This window comes from Papaver somniferum, chromosome 2 (assembly GCF_003573695.1).
Source record: "Papaver somniferum cultivar HN1 chromosome 2, ASM357369v1, whole genome shotgun sequence".
In the NCBI taxonomy this organism is placed as follows: domain Eukaryota; kingdom Viridiplantae; phylum Streptophyta; class Magnoliopsida; order Ranunculales; family Papaveraceae; genus Papaver; species Papaver somniferum.
The window spans coordinates 100,966,586-100,974,955 of record NC_039359.1 but is presented as its reverse complement, the minus strand read 5'-3'; positions in this window follow the sequence as shown (position 1 = coordinate 100,974,955).

Below are 8,370 nucleotides of genomic sequence, written 5' to 3'. Positions count from 1 at the left end.
CGATGGGGCAGCAATCTAGGTAGAGACCGCAGCATTTTGTAGGGCCGCGGCATCATTATCCTTCCCTTTTTGTAATCATGTAACAAGAATATTTTTTGCTGATATCCTGTAAAAGGAATATTTTTTGATGTGTATCCTTGAATTGGCCTTTCACTTTTGTAATCATCCTTTATGAAATGGATCCTTTTCTTGATATACCTGCAATGTTGGTTTGTTTTTATTTTAAGCATTTGTGAAAAAACAAAACAAAAGTTTTTAAGTGTTTGGTGCGATACTGAAGGAAGGTACCTTCGTGATCGTCTTGAGACCTGTCACCCCGCTGGCGAATCCTGGGCCAGAGGATTCCCAGACGGTGGGGGCCGGGGCAACGTTCTAGGATATGGGATTAAAATATTTACACACCCATTCCGTCGACCCGTTGCCTTAAGATTGGTTGGGTATCTCTTTCTGCTGGGTGCCTTCCCCCTGGTCTTACACTTATGGACACTGATGGGGGAGCCCTGAGAGATTGTAGATTAACTACTTTCCCCAATATTGTCGATAGATTCCGCTGACTTGATAATTTGAAAGCTTGTTTGATTGATAAGTTGAGGCCTGCAATTCCTCTTCCAGAGATAGAAACATGTGGAGCGGTCAGGCTCCCTTCTTCTTCTGGTACACTCCAAGCAGATTCAAGTCTGCGTTGCTCCTATGGGAAGTATGGTTTGAGCCACTTAGCATTCCAAGGATGCCGGAGGACCTCGCCTTTTAGATTACGAAGGTAGTAGGAACCGTTACCCCAACGTCGTGTATTAAAAAGGTCCTCCCCACGTAGGTGCTAATTTTCCCCATTTCTTTTCTTGCTGATACCGTGGGATTGTTCTCAACACATACTGCCCCTCTACAAAATTCCGCTTTACCTTTTTGTTGTACTCCCTTGCTAGTCTTCGTTGATAATTTTCCATCTTTTGTAATGCTACTTCCCTTCTTCCTTCCAAGTCGTCCAACCTTTCTAACATCATATCTGTTGTGAGGTTTTTCTCCCAAGCTTCGGTCTTCGTGGTTGGCATGAGGATTTCCGTAGGTATGACTGCTTCAGCTCCATAAGTTAGAAGAAACGGGGATTCCCCGGTGGCGGATCTTCGTGTTGTCCTGTATGCCCATAACACATTGTGCAGTTGTTCGCACCATCTTCCCTTATGCTCGTCTAATTGTTTTTTGAGTATAAGGGCGAGGGTCTTGTTGGTAGCTTCCGCTTGTCCGTTGCTTTGAGGGTATATGGGGGTGGACTTGTTCTTTCTTATTTTGAAAGTATCGAAGAGCATGTCTATATTTTTCCCCTGTAATTGCTTGCCATTATCAGATACAATTTCAGCGGGTATACCAAATCTGCAAATGATGTTCTGGAATATGAAAGTAAACACATCCACGTCTCTGATCCTGGCCAAGGCCTTAGCCTCCACCCATTTACTGAAGTAGTCCGTGGCTACTATCAAAAATCGTCTTTTCCCTGATCCTTCGATGAAAGGCCCGACGATGTCTACGCCCCATTTTGCAAATGGCCACGGGCTATCGACGGAGTTTAACATTGTCGCCGGCGCGTGGATCTTTTTTGCGAAGCGCTGACATTCTTCACATCGTCGGGACATCCTCGCGGCATCCTGTATCATTGTCGGCCAGTAATATCCTTGCGTTTTTGCTTTGTCAGCTAGTGATCTCATGCCGCTATGATTCCCCGCGTCACCATAATGGATATCATTTAGAATTCGATGCCCCTCTTTCCGGGACAAGCAACGTAGTAATGGTCCAAGGAAGGATTTCTTACAGGACCCCATCCCGAAGATCATATCTTCCCACTTTGGAGAGTATCTTCCTAGCTTGTTTCTGATCCGCAGGTAAGCTTCCTTTTTCGAGAAAGGCATGGATTGTCACTCTCCAGTCATCTTCGTTGCTGAAGTCTTCGTCTTGATTTGCTCTTGACAGGATATCCTCTTCGTCAAAGTCATTATGGATGTCTTCTCCTACCTGGTCTTCGATATTTTCTTCCACTGTATCTTGATTGGTAGCGAAGGAGAATTGAGATGCAATCGAAGGCTCGTATACCCTTGCTATTTTAATAGCTTCGACATTTTTATCCCTCAGCATGGATGATATATATGCTAGGGCATCCGCGTGCCTGAGGTCCCTTCTGCATAAGTGCCGGAACTTAATGTTCGGGATTTGTGATGCCAATGTTTGGACCAAGGCCATGTAAGCTGAGAGGGTGTCATCGTACACATTATACTCGAGCCCTATTTGCCGTATGACAAGCTGCGAATCACTTGTCAGCCTTACATCGGTTACCCCCATCTCTATTATTATACGGAGGGCGTGTACGACAGCTTCGTATTCAACAATGTTGTTGGTATGCTCTTTGAATTCCAATCTAAGTGCCTGTATAATCCTTTCTCCAGTTGGGGTGATAATGACAATGCCTATTCCTGCTCCTTCCTTATTTTTGGATCCGTCGACGAAGACTTCCCATTGTCTTTGACTCGCAGGTTCGAGGATATCCATTGGATCCTTGTTTTCTTCCTCGGCTTCTGGTATTCCCTTAATCTCTTCGTCGTTGTCAAGGGGGAGGTCTGCTAAGAAATCCGCCAGAACTTGGGACTTCCGAGAATGTTGAATTTCATGAATGATGTTGAATTGGTCCAGATGGGTGTTCCATTTGGCTATTCGGCCCACTTTTCCCGTGCTTTTGAGGACTGCTTCCAATGGTGCTTTGCATGGGACCCTGACGAGGTGAGTTAGGAAGTAGGTTCTCAGTTTTTGGGTAGCCCATACCAGTGCGAGGATGAGTTGTTCAATCTTAGTATAATTTTTTCCGCAGAATTGAGGGTCTTGCTGACGTAATAGATAGGTTGTTCTATCTTTGTATTGGTTTTGACTAATACCGCGCTGACTGCGTCCTCTGTTGCTGCTATGTACAGTGCCAAAACCTCGTCAGGGTCTGGCTTCTGCAGGATCGGGATTGAGGCTAGGTGTTCTTTGATTTTTTGGAATGCTTCCTCGCATTCAGCGGTCCATTCGAACCTGCTCCCTTTTTTGAGAATATTGAAGAAATGTTTGCATTTGTCCGAAGACCGTGCAATAAATCTGCCCAACGCTGCTATAGATCCATTGAGCTTCTGCACTTCCTTTAAATTCTTTGGGGACGGCATCTCTACTATGGCTTGAATCTTTGCTGGGTCTACCTCGATGCCCCTTTTTGTTACCAGATACCCGAGGAACTTCCCCGAGGTGACACCGAAAGTACATTTCTCCGGATTCACTTTCATGTGATGCTGTCTCATTGCTTCGAAGATATTCCTCAGGTCCTGGTGGTGATCTTTACGCAGCTTGCTTTTGACGAGCATGTCGTCAACGTAGACTTCTAGGGTTCCTCCAATCCATGGCTTGAAGATAGCATCGACCATCCTTTGGTATGTTGCCCCTGCGTTTCGAAGTCCGAAAGGCATTCTAGTATAGCAATAAAGGCCATGTGGGGTGTAGAACGCTGTGTGTGGCTGATCTTCTTCTGCCAGGGCTACTTGGTTGTAGCCAGAATATCCATCCATGAATGACAGTCTTCGTACCTCTACTGCTTCTCCAGTGATCTATGCTCGGCAGGGGATAGCTGTCCTTTGGACATGCCTTGTTGAGATTAGTAAAGTCGATGCATATTCTAACCCCTCCATTTTTCTTAGGAACAATGACCATGTTGGAGATCCAGGTAGGATACTTGACTTCCTTGATAAATCCTGCGTCTAGTAGTTTCCGAAGTTCTGTTTCTACTGCCTCATGATACTCTGGAGCTACTTTTCGTATTTTCTGCCTGAACGGGGGCGTGCCCGGTTTGATGCGTAGTTCATGTTGGATTACTTTTGGGTCAATCCCCGGCATATCTCCTAGCTTCCAGGCGAACACATCCGCGTATTCCTTAAGTAATTTGGTTAAGGAATGTTCCCTTCCTTCGTCCATTATGGTCCCGATTTTGATCATCTTCGGGTTTTCTTCCCGTTCCTATGTTGATTTCCTTTACGGGCTCCACTGGTGTGAACACAGGCTTCGGGTTTCCGAGGACTGGGACGTTCTTTAATTGCTATTTAGCGTGTTTCTGTTCTTCGCTGGTTGTTGAAGTACTTGTTTCTGTGTTGGACATTATCATCTTTCGTCAAGCCCTTCCCTGTAGTTTCCTTGAGGAACAGGTCTATGGCCTTCTCTTTCGCGGTTTCTTGATTTTTTACTCTTCGGATTTTTCGCTGCTCTTCTTGCTCGTTGTTGATATGATCCTGAGTGGCCTGGCACTCTCGCGTAGTGATCCGATCTCCCTTGATTTCCATTACTCCCTTAGGTGTTGGAAATCTGAGATATTGGTGGTACGTTGCCACAACTCCTTTGAGCTTATGTATCCATTTTCGTCCAATAATAGCGTTGTAGGGGGAAGGGGTGTCCACCACGCTGAATCGGGTTTCCAGTTTCATGGGCCCTGCGTTAACCTGCAACACGATGTCTCCCAAGGGCTTCGTGGCTGCTCCATTGAATCCATTGATGGTGTGATAAGAGGTCATTAACTGTTCATCATGGAGCTTCATCCGTTTGAATGCATCGTAAAATAGGACGTTTACGGAGCTTTCCCCGTCTATGAGGATCTTTTTGAGGTTACATCCAGCTACTGGTAGTGTTAGGACCAAGGGATCGTTATGGTCTTCCATACCTTCTTCGATATCCTCGGCATCGAAGATGATAGGAGATTCCATCCATTCTTCGTGTTCGTCCACCACTATCCCATCGACCTTATATAATTCGCAGCGGTCTTCGAATTGCTTCCGTAACCTCTTTTCTATATGCGCTGTAAGTGAGGGTCTTGTGGCTTCATAACACGAGATGGTGTTGATTGTTCGGTTTCCTTCCGGAAGTTGGACTGGTTTGGTTCGCTTAGATCTGTCCTCGGTAACATCCTTTCGTACGTAATGTTTGAGCTCTCCCGCATCAATTAATTTTTGGATCATTATTTTAAGGTTCTTGCACTTTTCGGTCTGGTGTCCGTTGAAACAGTGATATTCACAGTAATCTTTAGACTTCTCGGATCTCGGGGGCTGCTTTCCCTTAGACCATGGCCACTCCAAGTTTTCCCTCCCTTTGATCTCTCGTAGGATACGAGCATAGCTAGCGTTGAGTTTCGTGTAAACTTGATCTTCGAATTTTCGGTCACCTGCTCTTCGTTCCTTCCTATCTTCGTGAGGTCTCTCCCCTGAGCAACTCCTTTTGGCCCCATTGGTTTGTTCCGCTGAATTGGTGTGGTGAGACCTCTGCGGATATGCCCTCGGGTTTTCCCGTTGAATTTCTTCAAGTCGAGCGTGCTTTTCGATAATTATTCGGAGATCTCCCTCTGTCTTAGGCACGCTCCCATGAATTTCAACAAATAGGGGACTCATTCGGTCTAATCCCCATTTGTAGCAATTGATGCTTACCACTGGGTCCACGCTACCTATGGCTTGGCAGATCTTGTGCCATCTGTTAGTGTACTCCCTCGTGGTTTCCTTGTAGCCAATCGCTAGTGAAAAGAGCTTATCCATTCCGGTGTTTACAGTCTTGTTGTACATATACGTTCTTAAGAATTTTTCTGCGAGTTGGTCGTATGAGTGGATAGAGTTTGGTGGCAGATTATCGAACCATGATAACGCCGATCCCTTCAGGCTTGACGGGAAGTATCTGCAGAGTACGGCGTCGTTCTGACCCCATCTAGCTAAGACACGGTTGTAGTACCGAATATGTGCAGCAGGGTCACTGGATCCATCATAGCATTCGAACGTTGGGACAGGGCATTTCAGTGGAATAGGGGTGTTGGCCAAGCGATGAGTTAAGGGCGTGGAGTTAGCTTCTCTCATGACCTCTTCTAACCTCCCCCCGCCTTGTTTATTTTTTAATTGCCTGATCTCGGCCATCATCTCATCTCGTAGTTCTTCCATTGCGCGGTGGTGCCCTAAATTCTTCTATTCGTTACCGTCTGAATCTCCATCGTCATAATCCGGGTCAGATACGCTACTTCCCCTTGTCGCGTCTTCATTAGCCGCTATGACGACTCTACAGTCTCGGTTTGGATCTGGTGCTTTGGAGTTTGCTTCATCAAGTTGTTGGCTGGTCTTCGTGCTTAGAGCAATCCGCTCCTTTAAATCTTGATTTTCTCTGGCCAACAGGGCTACAACATCTGCGTAATCCTGCTGGCTCTTCTTCAGTTCCTCAAGCTCAGCCATCAGTCGGTGTGATTGGTTGGACCCCTGATTGGGGGTCCCAGCGCGTGCTACTACAGCCATGGTGCCTCCCTCCTCCATGGTCTGCACTAAAGGTGGAAGGGGTTCAGCTTCGGTCGCTGGCATTTCCAAATTGGGGTGAGTGCCCCTCTGCGGTGCTAGAGCCGCCGGTATGGTTTGATTTTGATCATTTGTTGGTGGCATTCCAAAAGTTAGAAGGTGCACGGGTTGGAATGTTCTGGATTCATCCACCCTTTCTCTTGGTTGATTAAGTTGATTCATGGCGCAAGTATTGCTAGCCTCTGCAGCCTTCGGGATTACCGCAGCCGCACCGTACTTTGTCGCTGCTGCTCTGAGAGCCGCCGCTGCAACTGAATTAGCGTTCATAGGTGAAGTTATTTCCGCAGTATCTTGCCTTTGACTTGTCATTTTAGCTTTATCTCCCTTCTGCTTGCTTCGGGTGATGACCGGGGTTGTCCTGGGTGTTTCTTTTGACAAAGCTTTGGATTTTCCTGCTTCCTGCGTCTTTTCCATCACGTGTCCTTTTGTTGACAATGAAATCTCGCCGAAACTCGCCTTCTTTACTCACAATACGTCCTTTCTGCATAAGGCATTTCAAACGAAAAACGGGAATATCCGCGTGAAGCGGGTTAGTTGACGAAATACATTCTTCCTGGAGAGGATTAATACACACAAGTCACAATATACGGGTTAAAGTTTTACTAAAGGAGATCCTTAGTATAAAAACTACGAAAAACCCCCCAGAGAGACGGGTTCGTATGAGATCTAAAGAAAATCGTAAATCCGCGGATTAGAACAATAAATCTTATCGAAGATAAAAGGTGGGTTTTTAATACAATACAGTTAACAAATGATCTATACGGTCCGAGCTGATAAATCAGAGGAATCATATGCCAATTTAAAATGAAATCACAGGATAAGATAAATCTTTTACCGGGACGAAGTCCCTGTTTCTAGCGCCAAATTGTGAACACACAAACCACGAAGGGTACCGAGTGCTCACAATCAATCATCATCATCTAAGGAGATTTGTGATGATGATATCCTAGTGTTGATTCATTGGCTCAAAACCTTCGGGTTTATCATAGCCTCATCTAACAACTCCATGCGAGGCGTTTGCGCACGGGATATAAGTACAAGCAAAGAAAACAAAACGTATAAGTAAAGATCCACGGGGCAAAATAAATATAAAGTGCTGAAATGTAAATAAGACCAAGGTTTACGTGGTTCAGCACTAAGGCCTACGTCCACGGGGTTTGTTGTTTTACTATATTCTTCACGGTTACACGAATAGTCGAATGACTTTTGGGTTTACATGTTTCTCTCTTCTAAATGATTAACTTACACTTGCAAACTCTCTCTATCTCTCTCCTTTCCTTCCTGATTCTTCCGATCCCCTTTCCTCTTGGTGGAGACGGGGTATTTATAAGGTTAGAATGTGGGACCCATCTCTGATGACCGTTGGAACCTTATCTTCTTGTGTCCTTGCGTTTATCACGCAGAGGTCTGCGTTTGCCCCTTGATCCCGCAGAGACATCCTCGCTCGTTCCACAGGTTGATCGACACGTACACTGCTCAGAGTGTTTAATGTGAGTAGTTGAGGGGTCTGCTCGTGTCAGACAAGTGTCTTCTGCCCCTGTCACGTCCGTGTCAGCTAACTTTCTCTCCACCGTTGATCCTAGCTTCTCTTTTGGGGATGCGATAAAGTAACTCCTCGGAGTTTATTTGGTGTTTCGTGGCGCATCATGTTTTGATGTTTTGGCCTGCATGCTTTCCACGTATCCTTTTATATACACGTGTCTGATAGTGAGATATATGTGTACACATACGGTATGATCTTATTTTTTTGTATTCTCTTATTTTCGATCTTAAGCTCATTGTAACCTGGAATTACCATTGATAAAAAAGAAAAAGGGCAAGGTTCCCATAAAAGTGTCCAGAGTGAATGAGAAAGTGCACAAGAAAAACAAACTCTAAAGCGACACATGAAATCTACTTTGCTCTAGAGAACGACAGCCCCATTCACTTGGAATTTTAATACGGAGGGCATTATCTATCATATTGGTCGTTATCTTGAAAGTAAAATAGGCGATAA